General features: G+C 38.6%; 1 protein-coding gene and 1 long non-coding RNA gene across 2 annotated transcripts in view; one reads left to right on the forward strand and one right to left on the reverse strand.

Moving 5' to 3' along the window:
* The window catches only part of LOC306857857 (glutamate receptor ionotropic, delta-1-like), a gene marked incomplete at both ends in the record, with an annotated part of 434,446 nt that overhangs the window by 315,776 nt on the left and 101,096 nt on the right, over window positions 1–17,574 (forward strand). The gene's annotated exons all lie outside the window — the stretch shown is intronic.
* Window positions 488–4,514, reverse strand: LOC306857535. The gene is made up of 4 exons (XR_013783113.1): window positions 4,343–4,514; window positions 3,410–3,469; window positions 2,822–2,990; window positions 488–973 (listed from the first exon to the last, which is right to left on the reverse strand). It is a non-coding gene; the product is annotated as an uncharacterized lncRNA (long non-coding RNA).

Here is a 17,574-nt window from a genome sequence, read left to right on the forward strand (position 1 = left end):
ATGCATGACAAAAGTAAAAAGGAAAAGAAAAAAAAAAACATGGCAAGGATTTGTAACAGTTTTAAGTACACTGTAAAAAATTTCCTGTAAAATTTACAGTAACTTACTGGCAATTTTGGTTGCCAGTAAGACTGTAAATTTACAAGACTACTGTAAATCAATAATTACATTTGTACTGTAAAAATTACAGCACACGGCTGTATATATGCTGTAAAATTATGGTGCTTTTTTTTACAGCTATCCCTGTAAAATTACAGTAGCAACGGTTACGAATGTGACTGAAATTACAAGAGCAACTGTGAACTTGCACTGCACATACATTTTACAGTAAATTAGTGCATTTGTTGTGAAATTCAGTTCACTAAAGTAATAGCTGAGATTTAGCACTGCTGTGAGGGTGTATAAACCTACTTTTTCCTCATTTTCAGTATTCTTTGTCAATTTATTGTGTAATGTGAAGAATAAACCTTTCAAAATAACAGGTTTTCATAAATGTAACAATTTATTGTACAATAGATGTTCATTTAACATATGCACCATTTTCCAAAACATATTTGAAACAAAATATAAGAAACAAAAATGGAGATTGCACATTAAACCAAAGGCTTTATCCTGGGGGGGGGGGGACTTTCCCTCCAGTGTGACTGAACTTCATTCAGAAACTCAAAGTTTAAATAAACACAAAAGAAAGGGTCTGAACTGTGCCTACCTTTAAACTGCCAAATCCATGAAGGGGCAAGACATTGCATGTACATTAATTTGAACATCAATCATGCACTTGACAATCAGTTCAGAGTCTCTCACTTCAATTTCATTGGAACACTTTTTTTTTTTTTTTTTTTAAATGGTAAGCCATTCAAAGTCCATTAGCTTCCGTAGCAGTGTGCATACATGTGGGTTCATTCCTTTCATTTTCTTGTCTCTCTTTCCAGCAACTTTTGATCCAGTTTCCGGGTTAATGCCCACAATTCCTCTATGAAAAAAACACACACAGCAATTGTTTTTTAAAAAACAGCATATACTCAATGAATAAAATAAATTTAAGTGTCATTTTAAAATATAATTTTCCTTAACATTTCATTTATTGAAGAGCTTGGGCCAAAGAAAATATTTCAATAGTTTTACTAAGTTAATTGTATTTTTATATACATATATACACACATATACAGGTGCTGGTCATATAATTAGAATATCATCAAAAAGTTGATTTATTTCACCAATTCCATTCAAAAAGTGAAACTTGTATAATGTATACATTCATTCCACACAGACTGATATATTTCAAGTGTATTTCTTTTAATTTTGATGATTGTAACTGACAACTAATGAAAAGTTATCTTATTATTATACATTACTGACACTCTATCCTCCAATTTGATACTGCTAAGTGCTTTGACACAATCTGTATTGTTAAAAGCGCTTTATAAATAAAGGTGACTTAATATTCTAATTTTCTGAGATACTGAATTTGGGGTTTTCATTAGTTGTCAGTTATAATCAAAATTAAAAGAAATAAACACTTGAAATATCAGTCTGTGTGGAATGAATGTATACATTATACAAGTTTCACTTTTTGAATGGAAATAGTTAAATAAATCAACTTTTTGATGATATTCTAATTATATGACCAGCACCTATATCCATCCATCTATCTATCTATCTATCTATCTATATGGTTTGCATCAGGCACGTGATCAGCTAGAGACAAATAAAGTAAAAACAAAAAAAACAGCAATATTGTGAAACATTAAAAAAAAAAAAAAAAAAAAAAAAAAAAACTTAAGGTATTCAGGTAACGAAATTTGTTACCTGAAGTTTTATGGTGTAAAAAAAAAAAAAAGTTTACAATTTAAATATATTACAAAATGTAAAGTTATTCCTGTTATGCAAAGCAGAATTTAGAAATCATTACAATTTATTTGACTCAAGAAACATTTCTGATTGTTATTAAATGTAGAAAATTTTGCTGCTTCATATTGTGTGTGGAAATGGTGATACATTATATTTTTTTTCAGGATTTTTTGATAAATGTAAAGTTTAATTAACAACATTTATCTGCATTTATCAAAAATATTAATAAATGCATTAACAAACTTAATGAAATAAAAATCATTTTAGATGTCTTCATTCACTTTATATCACTTCCATGCATGATGAATAAAATTATTAATTTCTCTCCCTTTTAAATCTTATACAAATGTTTGAGTGGTATCGTTTCCACAAAAATATTAAGCAGCAAAACTATTTTTACCATTGATAATAATAAGAAATGTTTCTTGAGCAGCAAATCAGCATATTACAATGATTTCTGAAGGATCACGTGACACTGAAACTTCTCTTAGTAAACAACAACAGATTTATAAACATTTCTAATGACAAATGTTGTGTTCCCAAATGCAATTTAAATTGGCTCGAACCAAGCGCGGCTAGGAGTGAATTCAGTCCATGTTTTAGAAAACAATCTTTAGCAGTTTATTTAGGTAATAGCTTAAGGCCATTTGCATGATTTCAACACCCCCACCCCATCAAAAAAAAAAAAAAAAAAAAACCTCAGATCTACGCGAATCGCATGGGTCATCCCTCAGAGGTCGGAAAATATGGAAACCCATATCCCTGATGCATATTTTGTAATAGATTTTTTTGATAAAATATTTTTGCTGGACTTTGGCTGCATGTACTAAATTCAGTGTTCAGTTTTTTGCTGTTTGACAACTTTTCCAAAAAAAATAAAAAATAAATCCAAACTTGTAAACCTAAAAAAGTAAAGAGAATTTGAATGTCTACAATACATTTTTTGTTGGGAGTTTATGCTCTGACATACCTCTGAATAAATTTGAGGGTGCATGCAGCTTCATCCGCATTAACAAGGTTTAAGTTGTAATAGGTCGCAAACAATGCTGCCAGGCCCTCAACAAATGCCTCTGAACATGGGCCAAGGACAACTTCCCTTTCGACTGACAACATCCACTTGCTTGGGGTCATGGATTCACCTGTAAAAGAAATACAGAAGGACATAGCTTAATAAGTGTTGTAAAAGCATGGTTCATGGGTAGTTCATGTTAACTAATAAAGACACTGATACTATAATACTATAAACTAAAAGATAATAAAGACTATGGTTACCAATAAGGAGAGAGAGAGGGAGAGGTTCAGAGACAATAACAAATGGAAGGAATATAGAATAGAACTGTGAAATGGAATACAGGAACAGAGATAGAAAAGGGTTACATTTCTTAGAAAAAGATTCATCCACAACTTCAGGAAAATTGTGCTCTACAACGTCTGATCTCTCACTCTCAGACACAACATCAGAAACGGGAGTTACCGTGGCCATAGCAGGCTCTATCAATTGGTTTACAGAGCACATTTTATGAGTCCGTGATACATGTGATGCGAATGTAGATCTCACCTTAAATGTCCTGTTGCAACCAAATGGGCACCGGATCTCCAGACCTGACTGAATGTGGCTCTTCAAATGAGACAAAAACTGTGTTAGGGTCCCACATTGAACTTCACAAAAGTCTACATGGCATTTAAATGTTTTATCACACATCTGTGCCTGAATCTCTTTAGCAGACGTGTGATGTTCTTTGTGATGTCTGTATATGTGGGACTTCAATGAAGAAAACATGTGGGCAATCAGGCACACCACATCTAAATTGTGAATTAGGCACATTTCTATGCAATTTCATATGCTGCACAAAATGTAGGATTGTGCAGCTCTCATTATTACAGAATTCACAGATAAACATCAACTGCAATAAAAAAAAGTGCTAATAAAGTTACATACACAGCAGTAAAGCATGTGCACAGTAATTTCCAATGTACTTTGTAATGAACAACTAAAGTACTAATTTGACTACATACACCCTTATAAGTGATATTAACAAAACTAAAACTTAAAAAAAAAAAACAGCATCTTCATCGAAACAAACACATGCTAATTAGTTAATAGCTTGACAGTCCAGTGAAACACTAATGTTGCCAAGTTGCATAAAACCTACATAACTTAATTTTATTAATGTAATTGCAATGTTTTAAAGTTTACGTGACTACTAACAACAATCCACACTAATTTTATACCGAACAGCTATCGAAAATGTTATAGTAATATGACAGACAGGTCACGCTTTCAAGATGAAAAAAAGTTAGTTAACGTTACCCAGCTAATGTTAATCCTAACATTGCACTAAAACAGCAAATAGCATACAATTGAACAGCTATTTATCCCTTTTGAAACGTCACAAAATAAAAAAAAATATCTTAATGACTGGTAAAACAATAACTGGATGTATCAGGATTTCACGTTTTAACTGAAGCATGAATTAGTTGTTACACTCACCTCCCTCACTCACTCTCACTCTTTTGAGGTCCTCTTCTCTGGTAATCGCAGTGTTGCCTACTTCTTTATCGTAGCGTGCAGGAGTTGAGCGCGAAATAGGAAAAAAAGAGCGCCAGAAGTCGTGACTCGTGAGAAGTCCCAAGATGTCCGCTGCTGATGACGAAATGACATCACATGCACTGCACTCCGCCGAGTTGTCTAATCATGTTTTTTTTTTTTAAAGCAAACAGTTTTAAACTAATAGATGTGTACATTATATAATCATATGTCAGAGTCAACATGGTGTAAATATTTTGTTAAAAAGGCTGTATTTATTACAGTTGACTGAGTTCCAAAACTGGATTTCAACACTAAAAAAAAAAAATGAATATGTATGATATCCTGTAGCATCACTGTATAATCATGTTCCCAGAATCTATAGGAAAATACATTCTTGCTTAAATAACATGCACACTATATTATGGTAGATACTACTGTAATTTTACAGCAATTATTTAGCATGTTCCCTGTAATGCTGTAAATTTCAAAATACAGTAGTCTATTGTAAATATTTACTGTAAAAATTACAGCAATTTTTTACAGTGTAGTGGTTTGGAAAGCTGGAGGGTTGACAGCAGGCAAAGCTGTTGTCAGGAAATGTTCATTAATTAGGCCATTGATTAATCATGAATGAAAAAAAACAAAAAAACTACATATAAAATAGCTACCAAAATAAATGTTGATAACTGCAGTTTGACTAAAAGTAATGACTAAAAGTTGACAAAAATGTAATTACTTTTCGTCGACTAAAACTAGACTAAAACTATGAAAGACTCAAATGACTAAAACGTTACTAAGACTATTAAGCATTTTCGTCTCAAGATAAAGACTAAGACTAAATCAAAAATGCCTGCCAAAATGAACACTGGACTATACAACTATTCATGAGCCCTGCATAAATAAAGTGATAAGACAAAATCATCTATGAAAAAAAAAAACACACTCCCATGTCTCCACCATCCTTACCATAATTTATGTTTATGTATGCACATTGTCCAGCACAGACACGCCCTGTGTTAGCAGCCCTCAAGTCTGCATAATTTAACTTAGAAGGGAAATAAAGAAGAAGAAGAAAAAAAGGTGTTCTGATGGATGTGACAGGTTAAACCCTGTGCCATATTCCTGTTCAATAACTATAACTCCTCCTTCATTTTATTCATTTACAAAATGAATCACTTCTCTAATGCCCTTGACCTCATATAGTACAATGTCCCAGACACCATTTAGACATTAAATTCCACATTAACCATCCTCAAGAGATCTACATTGTTCACCACATTGTGCTCTTCCTGTCTAATCCGAGATGCTGTCCTACTGCACCACCAAGGACTTATTTGATGAGAAACAAATCCTGGTGATTAACAATGATTAACATCAGCACAAGAGGGATAAAACTTTGGGAAGTGTCCTGTCTTAAAAGTCTTTTAATCTTGGTTTCTGGTTTTACAAGATGCACTGTGTTGTCATTTACACTGAGACGTCCCCTCATTCCCGGGTTGAATGCTAATGAGGCTAGTTCCAGCTAACGCTGCCTCAGAGAATTTTAATGTCCCATTGCTGTTAAATTTGCATATGTACAGTACTCAGAGGTGAATACAAAACAGGTGAACAGATTCACTGTGGAGGGAAAGGCGATTGGGTTGTTGTGAAAGTTGATTCAATTAGTAAATTGACATCTCATGCTAGTTTTGTCTGTGTGATTCTCCAAGGGCATTTGTATGCCAGTCACCTTGGCGTAAATGTGAGATGGATGTTGGACTGGCAAATGGGATCATTTGTCTTGTGGAGAGAATATGCCATTTATATTGCCATTGGATATGCTGCTGATAAAAGACATTGTTGTACTATCTGCTATCAGTCACCTGCCTGACATGTCTAATCTTGCCACCTGAAAAGTTGGACACTGTGGCAAAATGGGCATAAAGGTGTCCAAAAAAAAAAAAAGAGAGAGAGAGAGAGAGAGAGAGAGAGATTTTTTATTTATTTTTTTACTTACACCTACGGCCTGGTTTCAGAGACAGGGCTTAGGTTAAGCCAGAATTTGGCCATAGTTCAATTAGGACATTTAAGTAGCTTTTATAAATATGCCTTAGATAAAAACATTACTGGTGTGCAAAACAATGAATCTTACATAATTTAAGATCACTCAGTGCAAGTTTCTTTCAGTTGAAATAGCCCAAACATGTATTTTAGTCTTGGACTAGGCTTAAGCCTTGTCTATGAAAGCGGGGGTATAAATTTAAAACCGTTTGACAAAAGTCAGCCACTCTGAGTGTGATTTTTTTTTAGCAGTTTTAATTTTGTTACTAATTTTGTTCTTTTCTCAGCCATCATCATATTCTTGACAAGAGCAAAACTTTTTTTTTTTCCCCCAACCCAAAACAACAAACTTTAAGTGTTCAATAAAAAGCAATAAGGCAGATCACTAGCAGCTGTCTTATGTATAAAGAAGATGCTGTCGGATGAAAAGCCAAAATTCAAACTCTGAGTGCTGACAAAGGCAAACTCACGCCGCTTTATGAAATCCTAAATAGCTGAGCATCAGTTCAGTGTGGAAGTATGAGGCGATTAAAAGAAATAACTCTGTCTTCTTGTTTGTGGAGTGTGGGATCGAGCTATAAAATCCTCACAACCCAACAGCTCACTGCATAATTAACCTCAGCTAAACACCCAAGGCTTTTCTGAGCAAATTATTATTGCTTTTTAATAAATTATATGGATAGATTGCATGGGGGTTTATGGTTTAATTGGGACTATCAATTTTGAGCACCACCTGATCACAGGTTAGACAGCAAAGTATGCAGCTTTGGAGTACTTACTGCCTCTCTGCATCTTTGGATATCCTCCAAGTGTTAAATGGTGATATGGTAGTTTACCGACTTTTTGTTGTACAGATGAACAGCATGAAAAAGCTCAGTTATTCTAATGTCATTGTCCAGCATTATTTACAGTGAGTCACTAGCATTTTGAGCACCAACTCTCTCGGCTACCGTCTGCCTCACCGTTCCCTAACATCCATCACTGACAGCTGCTCCCTCCCCAGGAGCAAACGAGCAGGGCCAGGGATAATTAACCATGTCCAATATTGTTTTTCCAACTGAATTTTAAATACAGAGAAAAGTCTTTCCATTCTGATTTTTTAGGCAAATTAGAGCATTTTGGGATAATAATGGCTTATTTTCAGACATTGATTGCATCAAGCATAATGGCATCATCCAGAATGGGTTAGTGGAGTGTGTTCCTGTGGGACAGTATGATTATAGTGAAAGTACTCAGTATACAGTACAGTATCTCTAAGGTAAGTAGTTACCTGCTTAAGGCATTAAAAGAAAAGAAAAAAAATGTTGGTGGTCTCTGAACATTTTGTTACTTCAAAGAGTTCAAAGAGACAGCAGCGTTATCATTTCAGATAATAGGTACAAGGAAAATAGTGACTTTGAAAAGGTAAAGGAATAATTTATAAAGTAATGAAAATTATGTCATCATCATTTACTCACCCTCATATTTAAACTCCTGACACAGGTGTCTAATATTGCTCCTGATGGGCCACTCTCTTCTGTTGAACATAAAAATAGAACTGTTGAGGAGTGTACTGGCCACACTTGCATATAATAATAAGGCTGTAAAGTTTCAATAGTAGTCAACAGGTCTAGTGTGCTATTTTCCAAATCAAAAAGTACCTGGATTTGTAAATGACTGGCATTTACAAATCAAGGTACTTTTCGATTTGGAAAATAGCACACTAGTCCTGTTGACTACTATTGATTTGTAAATGCCAGTGAAGCCACTGAAGCAACTGACACTGGTAGGTCATATGACAATGACAACATGATGAAGGTAATACGACCAGATTACATTCATACTACACACATGTAAAATAAAATAGCTGTTTTTAGGCCCCTAATTTGACTAAAGTAATAATAATAATAATTAGTTACATTTATATAGTGCTTTTCTGGGTACTCAAAGTGCTTTACATAGAAGGGGGGGAATCTCCTCAACCACCACCAATGTGCAGCATCCACCTGGATGATGCAACGGCAGCCATATTGCGCCAGAACGCCCACCACTTACTGGTGGAGAGGAGACAGAGTGATGAAGCCAATTAGTGTAGGGGGATGATTAGGAGGCCATGATGGTCAGAGGCCAGGGATTTGGCCAGGATGCCGGGGTTAGACCCCTACTCTTTTTCAAAGGACATCCAGGGATTTTTAACGACCACAGAGAGTCAGCACCTCGGTTTAACATGTCATCCGAAGGACGAGACATGACAGTATTGTCATGTGAGTGTACATGATTTAAAACATATTATCTGAAAGCACAATTCATTTCTTTAATTGTAACAAAAAACTGCAGAGTGCACATATGTATTTGTTTCTCACACAACATATATACATAAAAATATATATATTTTTATATACAGCAGCCTTTTTTGAAGCTGCTGTATATAAAAAACTGATAGCTAAAGTTTAGGTTCATTACTTTCTCTCAATTTAATATTTTTTTTTTAGCACCCACTCTGAAATGTTAAGCCCCCCCTTAGCACCCCCATCAAAAATATTCTGGAGCCGTCACTGTCTAGGAGCACTATGCTAAGTCAGAAAGGGCATTAAGGTCAGAGGTCCCAGTGGCTATAATAGAGAATGTGGCTGTGTGTTGTGAAGTTTATCTAGTTAGCTGTCCATTCTTATCGGTCTCCTCTGGCCTGAAGGCCTTTTTCTTCCTCTTTCTTTTCTTGACCTCTCATCCCCTCTCTTCCATTTTCCGCCATATTCTTCCAGAAAATTGTGGCTGCCAACAGATCATCTATCTCTGTCTGCTGCCTCAACTTCGTTTCTCTCTGTCTTTTGGAAATTCTCTCTCTCTTCCATTCAGTGTGTCAAGCACACACAAAAACACTCTTCCTCACAAGAGCTATTTCATCCAAAACAAACCAGTGGGACCGTTCATCTTCGGAACACAAATTAAGATATTTTTGATGGAATCTGAGAGCTCTCAGACACTCCTTAGACAGCAAGGGTCCTTACCGATCAAGGTCCTGAAACGTAGCAAGTAATTATATGAATACTTTTGTTTGCATTCGTATATTTACGCTTTGATTTGAACGACAACAGCGCATCCGGTAGACGGCTAACATAGAAGAGCGTACATAGTTTTTCAGCGGATATTCTCCAAAATGGCACTAGGGTGACGCGGAGGAGACGAATTTCAATAAAGTCATTTTGGTTTTTTTGTGCCCAAAAAGTATTCTTGTAAAATTACGGTTGAACCCCTGATGTCACATGGATTATTTTACCGATCTCCTTGCTACGTTTCTGGACCTTGATCGTGTAAGGACCCTTGCTGTCTATGGAGGGTCTGAGAGCTCTCAGATTCCATCAAAAATATCTGAATTTGTGCTCCGAAGATGAACGGCGGTCTCACACGTTTAAAATGACATGAGGGTGAGTAATTAATGACAGAATTTTCATTTTTGGGTGAACTAACCCTTTAAATCTTTGGACTTATATCTTTATCATTTATTGGGTTATAAATTATGTTGCTACAGTCAAAGCATCAAACTGTGAATATTGGTCACATCCACAGAATGACCTCAGAAGCTGCACACATTTAAAAAAAGGTACTTTGAACAAAAAGTGTTGTTTGACCAGTCACCTCTACAGTTGTGAGTCATGAGTGCTCTATATGGAGCACAGAAGCATATATTTTCGAAAGCAGCTGCCTTTCAGCCAGATAGCACTTGGGCATCAAATTGAGTTGATACTCCATATTGATAATACTATAAAAATATTATTATCATTTTATTATAATATTTACACAGTACTGAATAATTATTGAAGCTCTACTTGACATCCCTGTTTTTAGTGTAGAGAGAATATGATTTTGTCCTTTTATTTGTTTAACTGTAGTGTAAAATCTGAGAATGGCAGGATCCATTTACAGAAATGTATTAAAATATGAAAAGCAAAGAAGTCCAAACAAAATATCAAAACTATGATCAGAACAGAAAAGAATAGTCCAAACAAATAACCAGCCAATAGCTTAAAATAAAAGAAGGAACATGTATTTGGGCAGCAAGTGAACTAACAAAACTCTGCAACTATACAGAATGAACTATAATATAACTATTTACAATAGACAGAAAGTAAAACAGTTCAATATCCTGTTGATGCTGCCCTCTGGTGACTGGGAATGGTACTTTGTAAAATCCTAAAACAATGTTTGTCTCTTTAAAAAAAAAAAAAAAAAAAAGGTTTTCAATGGGGTCACAGACTTTTGGATCACAGTGCATATACTGGCCCATGATTTACAGCACATATTCTTCTAAATAGAACAGGATTTACATACTGTAAAATAGAAATTTCAAAGAAGAAACATTGCAAATTAATTACCAAATAAATAAATAACTCCACTTAGTAATCATTAAGACAAATTAAACAAATTAAAATCATATTCTATTAATTTCCTTAAGGAAAAAAAGGGAAAGAAAGCCTTTTTAGTTGTGTCTGCCTCTAGCAAATTTTATAAAAAATTTGCTTTGAAAACAGGAAGAAATTATAATGGGTCATTTAAGTATTGTTTAATGAAGGACGTATCATGAAAGGGCCCAACATCAACCCATGTGGCACTCCCAGAGGCACTGCACCTAAGAGGGAGAGTCAAACAGACATGGAAGGAACCTGCTGTCACCTCATATCACAAGCCTGCTCAAGGTCACTTTACATGCGGACTGTGTTCGGTGTAAATCAGTAAATCTTCTATTCGTGCTTGCCACTTCATCAGGCTTTGTATATTCCCAGTGATAAACATGTCACTCATAATGGAAAGTGATGCCCTTTACTGGCTGAATTGAGCATATTTCGTGTACGGCATGAACTTTTTTGGGATGTATTTTATTATTTATGTCTCATAGAGCTCAGCATCAAGGGAGATGAGATGACAAGGGGACAGCAGGAGAAGGCGTGATGGTGACTTGCACAAAAAAAGGAGGCAGTAAAAACAACAGCACACATACGCAAACACAGTACTGAGGAGAAGGTTGTTAAGGTTGTGTAGCAAAAAAATATGCAAAAAACCTTGCTTTCTGCACACATGCATATTTGAGCATGTGATCAGGATGTTTCCACATATTTGTGTATAAATTGACTGCATCCATTGTATGCAATGTCAGTACAACATATTTCTTTATGCTCTGTCTTTATAACAAAAGGCTAAATTAAATTGTAAAGCATGTTTTATTGTATGTCTGCTGTATGAATCTTCCAAGCCCTATTAAATATTTTTGTAATATGCATAGTTTGATAAGATATAGCTGTTCACATCACACAGCAGATTCTGACGTTTTCAAAGAGAATTCAAAGTGAACATTTAAAAGAGCTGCCATTAAACAAAACATCCTCATTGACATCCTAGTTAAACTCGCATTGTTTAATCGTTTAAAACTTCAGAACACCAGTGATGTACATATGGGATAAAGTCATGGTGACATAGAGGGCAAAATGGCACACTTAGTGGTATAAGTTGTCCATTGCATCCACTTGACATGACAGAGCAGCAGCGTATGAAGTCGAAACATCTGCTAGTCCGAATGCTTTCCTGTGATATGAAGAAAATTATTTTTTAGATCCTAGCATCATTGAAAAGCTTCCTTCTCATTTTATGTCACTCTCAAATGTTTATGGTTAAAATCTCTCAGGCTGTAACTCAGCAGATTTGTACTTTCTAAATGACTGAATTATAGAAAGATAAAGCGATATTTCAGCACTCTTGTACTCATGTCCTGTCAGATTGGAGGATCGTAACTTGCATTTGAAGTAGTTGCCATGGAATATGTGCACATAAATGGTATTGATTAGTTTTTAAGTACTATTAAATACATTCACAAAAAAACTTAGGCTCTGTTCTGCATATAAATGGTGAGCCACACTGCAAGTGTTGATAAATGTTATAGTGTTCTGTGCCAACACATTCTCATGCCAATTTGCAACTACTTTACAATTTGGCGAATTGGTGGCAAATTCATATGAATTTGTACAATCTATATATGCTTATTCTCCAATTATAGTTATGTGTAGGAGTGAGGTCAGGGGTGTACATTCATGTCTTTATTTCTGAAAACTGTACAAGTTTTCACATCGTACAAATTCACCCTGTTAAATGAAAAAAAAAATGCCTGTGGTAATAATATTGCTTTGCTTTTTGCATGTTTTTTGCAAGTGAAATGTCCAGTGAGTGAAACTAAAATGAGTGTTCATGTTTCTCTCTGACTACCAACATTTTATTTCATTGATTCATACAAGTATTGAGGCAGTTTGGAAATGAAAATTTGGAGGTGAGTGACACTAAAAGGTTAATGCACTTTCGTATTTGAAAATAACGTACGACCTACACTAAACCTTTTTTTTTTACACTAATAGTAAAATATTTAGAGATAAAAACATTTTCTGAAGCAACTATGCTATTTTATCTAGTTTTATGGGGAGGTTTGTAACAAATAGTTTTGATTACTGCACTTCTGGTTATTTACCTATAGCAACTAATGAATCTAATGAATTCAAAATCAGGTGGATTGTATTGAACGGACAAGATTGTAACAATACTGATTCTCATAGAGTCTGGTAATGGTGACACATGTAAAGTACAAACATGTAAAGTACAAACATGTAAAGTAAAGTACAAACATATCCACACTCTCCCTTTGTCTTCTGAACCCTCTTCTTCTCATCTCATCCTGATCCATTCTGTTCTCTTTCCTCCCGCTTTAAAGGGACACAGGTAGTAAAGTTGATTGTGATTTTGATCCCCTGTCACACCTCTCTTCTGCTTGACATTAATCTCTCTGGCCCTGTCGCTCCTCACTCGCTTCCCACCGGAACACTGTGGCTGCACAAGGACATTTACAGCACATCTCCATGATAAATCACCATTTATCTCTCTGCATTGACCTGCCCTGTATGCACTCAGTCTGCTCGGGCATCTGGGGCCACCTTCACATGGAGAGAGAGCGAGAGACAAAGACAGAGGGAGAACAAGAAGAGGACAAGAAAGCATTGCATTGGAGCTGTTATTAAGATGAGTTGTTAGACTCTCTCTCTCTCTCATGAATACAGCTTGTCATGGAAAGCTTACTGTGCTTAACGCTGACACAGGAGCCCTGAGTTCATGTGCTTTATATAGTATACTCACCTGTCGTTCACTCTGCAGAGTGCACACTATACAACCAAGCCAGATTTGTTTTTTCTCAGAAACCTCACAGGACAGATGCAGGACAAGTTTACTTGTCTTACTTTCTCTCTTGCTGTCTAGTGCAAAAAATATATCTAATTGTTCCATAATATGTAAAACACCTATTTATACAGTATATATCATTATATATATCATTATATATATTTTTTGATATATATATTAGGTAAAAATTTATGGATCTAAAGTTCAGATACTCCTTTTTCCTATTTTTGTGGTATTCTAAAGGCGTTCTAGCCTTTTTGTCATCAAGGCCCAAGTATCCCATTAGTCACTCCAGAATATAAATGCATGGAATCTTATTTCTATGGGATAAGAATACAAAAGAGGTATTTGCGAGTTTTTATCTCTGTCACGTTCCCTCTCGGGATACAAGGAGGTGCAGAGACGTGGAAGTTCCAAATAGGGTTCTTTATTGGAATCCAGACAGACAGGGAGCATGGGGAGAGACGAACATCTATGACGATTCTGACGATAGACCGGACACAGGGGCTAGGAAACACAGGGCTTATAAACACAGGGAAATAAGGAACAGGTGTGGACTAATCAAAACACAGGGCTAGGGACTAATTAAACTAATGAGGACAAACGAGGACAGGAACAGGAAGGCCAAATATGGGCACGGGAGGAGGGGAAACACAAGACAAGGACTGACATTACGCCCCCCTCCGGAAGGCGTGTCCTCACGCCTAACACCATCCAATGGGGAGGGGGGGTGGGCGCTCTGGAGGCCTCCAGGGCGGTGCCCGTTCCAGGGGCCATGGCGGGTCAGGAGACTCGGGAGGCCATGGCGGGTCAGGAGACTCGGGAGGCCAGGGCGGGTCAGGAGACTCGGGAGGCCAGGGCGGGTCAGGAGACTCGGGAGGCCAGGGCGGGTCAGGAGACTCGGGAAGCCACGGCCTATTTTTTTCGGGTCGTGTGGCCTTGGCCCTTGGCCCGGCCACACAGGCTGTGACCCTCTTACCCCTCCCCAAAATTTTCTTGGGGAAGCTCCCCCCTGGGAGCCACAGAGGAGCGGACTCTGTCGGGCGCTCTTGCAGCGCGGACTCTGTCGGGCGCTCTTGCAGCGCGGACTCTGTCGGGCGCTCTTGCAGCGCGGACTCTGTCGGGCGCTCTTGCAGCGCGGACTCTGTCGGGCGCTCTTGCAGCGCGGACTCTGTCGGGCGCTCTTGCAGCGCGGACTCTGTCGGGCGCTCTTGCAGCGCGGGGCTGGACGGAACCAGCGGAAACGCAGGAGGGCACGTGCGAGGAGCCGGCACGGGAGGGCACGTGCGTGGAGCCGGCACTGGAGGGCACTCGGGAAGCGCGGACACTTGGGGGCGCTCTTGCAGCGCGGGGCTGGACGGAACCAGCGGAAACGCAGGAGGGCACGTGCGAGGAGCCGGCACGGGAGGGCACGTGCGTGGAGCCGGCACTGGAGGGCACTCGGGAAGCGCGGACACTTGGGGGCGCTCTGGAAGCGCGGGGCTGGACGGAACCAGCGGGAACTCAGGAGGGCTGGACGGAACCAGCGGGAACTCAGGAGGGCTGGACGGAACCAGCGGGAACTCAGGAGGGCTGGACGGAACCAGCGGGAACTCAGGAGGGCTGGACGGAACCAGCGGGAACTCAGGAGGGCTGGACGGAACCAGCGGGAACTCAGGAGGGCTGGACGGAACCAGCGGGAACTCAGGAGGGCTGGACGGAACCAGCGGGAACTCAGGAGGGCTGGACGGAACCAGCGGGAACTCAGGAGGGCTGGACGGAACCAGCGGGAACTCAGGAGGGCTGGACGGAACCAGCGGGAACTCAGGAGGGCTGGACGGAACCAGCGGGAACTCAGGAGGGCTGGACGGAACCAGCGGGAACCCAGGAGGGCTGGACGGAACCAGCGGGAACCCAGGAGGGCTGGACGGAACCAGCGGGAACCCAGGAGGGCTGGACGGAACCAGCGGGAACCCAGGAGGGCGCTCTTGAAGCGCCGGGTTGCGCGGGTGCTCTGGGCTGAGGACAGCAGCAGTGCTGGGAAGAGTTGGGTGGCCGGAACATTTGGCAGGGCATGTGGAGGGTCCTGGCGAGCGGTGAGCTGGTGAGGCCGGGTTGTTCTCGGGTTGGGTTGGACGAAGATCAGTTTGACATTCTTCGACTTCGAAATCAATGCCATGTACATTGAGGACATAATTTATCAGCCCGATAAGAGAAAAACTGGACGTGGGGATATCGCAGCTGATGACATCCTTGTCCAACCCAAACCGAAAACACACACCGAGTGAGGCGTCAATCCAGCTCACCTCGTTGGAAAGCTCAAGGAACTCCTCAACATACTCTACCAACTCCCGACCATCCTGCCGCAGACACCAAAGCCTGTCTTCAGCCATAGTGTTGTTGTCGGTCCGGTCTTCTGTCACGTTCCCTCTCGGGATACAAGGAGGTGCAGAGACGTGGAAGTTCCAAATAGGGTTCTTTATTGGAATCCAGACAGACAGGGAGCATGGGGAGAGACGAACATCTATGACGATTCTGACGATAGACCGGACACAGGGGCTAGGAAACACAGGGCTTATAAACACAGGGAAATAAGGAACAGGTGTGGACTAATCAAAACACAGGGCTAGGGACTAATTAAACTAATGAGGACAAACGAGGACAGGAACAGGAAGGCCAAATATGGGCACGGGAGGAGGGGAAACACAAGACAAGGACTGACAATCTCACAATTCTGACTTTTTTTCACTGAATTCTGAGTTTGCAATTCTGTTTTTCTTCTTCATCTTCTTCTCTTTCTCCTCCTTCTTCTTCTTCTGCTTCTGATTCTTCTTCTTCTGCTTCTTCTTATTTTTCTTCCCTGGCATGGCATGGCATAAAATAAAACAAAATAAAAAAAGGTAATTGCAACTTTCATCTCAATTCTCAAGCTAGTTGCAACTTCAAGCTTCCATGGAAATGTGAGACTAGAAAAGTTTACTGATCACTAAATCACAAGTTACTAGAAAAGTTTACAGAATTGACTTAGTCAAAATATTTGGATATTTATTCAACTAGCTTATAAAATTCTTCACACTGCATGTTTATTGTTGTGTGAGCACGGCTATTTATTGTCTTTGTATTATTTGTTGGGTCTTTTTCAGACTGTAAACTCACAACTCAAATAAAACAATTTTCTTTCTTTCAGTGGTGCTATGGTGGTGCTTCCGAATAGCAGTATGGGAGGCAGTATAGAAAGAGACAGAAACAGAAAATCATTCAGTTATTATTATTTATATGCAGTATATATCACTGTTTATTGAAAGGAAAGAAGAAAGCAGAAAGGAAATAAAAAGAGGAATGGTCACAAGTCATAACACAATTCATTTTAGTACCTCATCTCTGTGTCAGTGCTCATACTATCTTCCATGTTAACACACACGTGTTCCAACAAATGTGTTGTAAGCACACATTGCTGTGATGTTGCTTTAGTGTATGTGGTAGACTACATTATTTCCAAACGTGATAGAACATTAACCTTTCGCACCACTCACTGGGCATTTCATTTCTGAACTGCCAAAATACAACAACCAGTGTAATAAAACACTAGATTGATGTTCGTGTGTTTTGAATAAACTGAACATGCTTTTAGTGCCCCTCACTTTCAAAGTGTTGCAGGATGTGCAAGAAGCAGCATAATGTAATTTTGCCGAAACTTCATCACATGCACACACTGTATTTCCAATGAGTCTGGGTTGTGTATATGCCCACCCTTGAATAGTTGTTATTGCTTCTTCTTTGTATGCATATCATAGAATTGGATTCAGACAGAAACCCAATGTCATGTTATAATGAGGTGGCAATAATCATATAATAGTACAATGACCCTTATGCCAGTGTATTATATGCATTAATTTAACAGTTTGTTAAACATTCTTCAGTGTGCTAAAAAATGTATGTTATATACTACAGGGCTGAATATGAGATAGATCTACTGGATAAACCTC

Source organism: Barbus barbus (genome assembly GCF_936440315.1).
Source record: "Barbus barbus genome assembly, chromosome: 38".
NCBI lineage: Eukaryota > Metazoa > Chordata > Actinopteri > Cypriniformes > Cyprinidae > Barbus > Barbus barbus.